The sequence below is a fragment of the Nanorana parkeri genome, unplaced genomic scaffold (genome assembly GCF_000935625.1).
Source record: "Nanorana parkeri isolate BGI_ZX_2015 unplaced genomic scaffold, ASM93562v1 scaffold2923, whole genome shotgun sequence".
Classification (NCBI taxonomy): domain Eukaryota; kingdom Metazoa; phylum Chordata; class Amphibia; order Anura; family Dicroglossidae; genus Nanorana; species Nanorana parkeri.
The window spans coordinates 45,366-48,744 of NW_017309191.1; the positions used below are offsets into that span (position 1 = coordinate 45,366).

A 3,379-nucleotide genomic window follows, 5' to 3' on the forward strand; every position below is an offset into this window, starting at 1 on the left:
AGGGAGGCCGGTGGATGTGGTGTATCTGGATCAGGGCAGCCATCAGAAATTTTGGGGCCCCTTACACGGCTTTAGGCCGGGCCCCACCGCGCCGCTGGATGCAGGGCTTAGTGACGTGCTGAACGCAGGGCTTAGTGATGCTCTGGACTCAGGACCCACCTGAGACTGACCCTGCAGAGCCCACCATAGATGCTGCACAGCCCATCTGAGACTGTCTATGGTGGGCTCTGAAGGGGTCTCAGGTGGGCTGGTCAGGGCTGCATCCCTCCCCTCCCTCCTTTCCTTCCTTCCTTCCTAGCTCCTCTTACCTGCACACATGGCCTCGCCTGCCGCCGGACCTGCCAGAAGTGACGTCACGTCCATAGCGATCCCCGCTGTGTCCTTCGGCCGATGCCGGCATCCGTCTTCGGGTTCCGTCCCTTACGAGCGTACGCGTCGCAGGGGGGCGGAACCAGCAAAAAATTTAAACGGAAAAAAAATAGAAACAAAAATAGAAAAAAAAATGAAAAAATCAGACCGCCAGGGAGGTTAAGAACAAGATGACACAGGGACTACACATGCATACACACACATACACATGCAGATTCACATGCATACACGCTATAGGTTGGACTTGATGGACCCGTGTCTTTATATGGGGCCCCACTGTGCCCCGGGCCCCATAGCGGCCACCTGGGTCGCTATGGTGATTGTTACGCCACTGACAGGGACTCATACACATGCAGATTCGCTATAGGTTGGACTTGATGGACCCATGTCTTAATTCAACCACAAATACTATGTAACTATATATAACGATGGCGATAATACTTCATCACATCACATTAAATATGCGATAAAACCCGAGGAGACGTCTTATGGCCGATGAAATCCTGCACCGGAAACTAACATGATTTGGTTGTTTTCCCAGCTCAGACCTGCCGGAGGGTGAACAGGATGAAGCGCGGCGTTGGTCAAAGTGGAACTCTAGATAGGCAGAGCCAGCTGTCACTCACGCAGCTGGGTGGATCCTGACAGTATTGTTGCGATCCGTCCCGGCTGCGGCGTCTCAGTATACCGCGAGCTGCAGCTCCCTATATACTGAGCTTAGGGTGACGGGAGGACGCTAGTTTTTTTTTTTTTTTGCTACCCTGTATATTGTACAAAGTGCAAAAAAAAAACTTCAGAAATAAATTAAATGTTAAAGAAAAAATAAAAGTAGAGGGCTTCACTAACCTGAACTCCCTGTGTCCCTCCGCCGGTATCAGCCTCCTCCTTGCCCTCCTCCGATGCCACCGATGGCTGCTGCGGCGTCGCTGGCTGCCCTCCAGTCTCCACCACACGCCGGTCGGGCGGGCTCTCTCCTCTCTCTGCAGGAGAGGACGTAGGAAGTGGTGGAAGTAGTTCCGCCAGCACTAGAGGGGGAAGCCACGCCAGAGGACCCGTCGCACGGCTTCTCTCCTCTATGACAGATGGGGGGAGTGGGGTTGCGGTTCGGAGGCTGCGGCGGAATTGCCGGCATGGCGGTGCCCCATTTTCCAAGTCAGAAAATCGCTGCTCCCGGGGGCGAACTGACCAGAGGCAGGTTAGCTGAGGAATAGGATACAGAGGGGAGTTAGGAGGTTGCGAGGCCTTAGGCGACCGCCTAATTAGAGAGCCGCCTCTGCTGCCTTGTACAGGACAGATGCCTGGCCACGGGCCCCGTGCTGGCCGCGGGCCCTCGGGCAGCGCCTGACTGCCCGATGGGTCAGTCCGCCCCTCCCGGGTGGCCTATATTATATGGGAGAAAGCAAAGGAACGTATTGCTTATCATAAATATTCCATTAGGGATAAGAAAGTTGTATTACCAGCAGCCAGACATTGTGTAGAATATTCACATTCTGAGTCCCAACTCCTAATACAACGTACATGGCTATAGACCACGAGACACCACCTAGACACGGCGCCGACACACAACCTATTCTGTATAGACGGCTGCATATCATTCCTGTGCTGAAAGAGTTAACTACTATAAGGAAGTCATTTCTGGTTCCCGGAGATCCAAATTGATACTTTGTAATTAACATTTGATAAGTGACAAACCCGAGGAAGGCTGAAAGAGGCTGAACCCGTCTCCTTGTAATTACACACGTTTAGCTGTTCAGCGGGGTTGTGAATATGCAGCATTGCCGAGTAAGTCCCAATATGCGAGCAGCCACAGGATCATTTAGGATTAAGATCTATAGATAGATAGATAGATAGATAGATAGATAGATAGATAGATAGATACATCTTCCCTTCTCTACCCTGTACAGAGAAAAGAAGAGCTGGGCACAGCAACCTCCCACCGTCTCTGCCACTCCATTCTAGGATCACCTGGGGGACCACACAGATCCTGGTGCAAGAAAACTGCAGGTGAGTTCAGTTGCTGGATTTGGGAGCTTGTGATTTCATCCCAGAGGGGGGACTGGAGGGGATTTTCCCCAAAATATTAACTTTGTTTATTTCTCCTAATATCCAATCACACCTCAGTATATATTCCTTCTCATTGCTTACTTTCCAACCCTCTTATTCCATTTGTCATGCCTTTCACCCTCTGGTACTCTCGGCATTCTTTCCTCTTCTTTCTGTTTTGACAAAAGCCCAGTATGGATACCGGCCAGTTTTAATGGCCCCCCTGAGGTGTTTGAATTCCTTCATCTTGGCCTCTGTTCTGGTGGGAATTTTCTCTGCCCGGTGGTGTAGAGTCCTGATGACTCCCAGTTTGTGGTCTAAAAAGGGTGGTGGGAGTCAAATAGCAGGTACTGGTCCTTGTGTGTTGGTTTTCGGGAAGACCTGCCAGCCTTTCCAGCCTCCTTCCCTCTTCTACTGTTACTAAACAATCCAAGAAAGCCGGCTTGTTGTTTTGCATATCCTCCCTAGTAAACTTGATGTTCTGATCCACTGAGTTGATGTGGTCAGTGAAAGCCGGGAACTCTTGTTTGTGAATCTTAACCCAAGTGTCATCCACCTATCTGACCCAATGACTGGGTGTAATTCCCTTGAAGGTGGTCAGGGCCTTGCTTTCTACTTCCTCCATGAACAGGTTCGCCACAATAGGTATCATTGTTTCCTCTCTGCCCAATATTAAGTTCTTGATTATGTTTGTGAAATCCTGAGAGTTCTGTATGTGGTGTTGTGTATTTCCGACCAAAGGGCGAGGACTCTGGCTCAGTATTTTGCCACGTTATAAGTCACAGAGTTTATGCTGCTGACAATTGGCCTGAGAGGGGTCCCATCCTTATGTATCTTCGGAAGTCCATATGAACACGGAGGGCTTCACCAGGGTAGAGGCGATGATACATAGCCCGATCAATGGCTTTGTCCTTTTCCAGCTGTTGTAGTCAGTGGTGTATTCTGGTTTGGGGCTGCCCTAGGCAAG

At 50.5% G+C, this 3,379-nt stretch overlaps 1 long non-coding RNA gene across 1 annotated transcript in view; it reads left to right on the top strand.

Annotated features, from left to right (window-relative positions):
- The first annotated feature begins 2,294 nt into the window (after positions 1 to 2,294).
- The window catches only part of LOC108802529, a 3,830-nt gene continuing 2,745 nt past the window's right edge, over positions 2,295 to 3,379 (top strand). The window contains exon 1 of the long non-coding RNA XR_001942228.1: positions 2,295 to 2,373. This is a non-coding gene — a long non-coding RNA (uncharacterized LOC108802529). The remainder of the gene's footprint in view (positions 2,374 to 3,379) is intronic.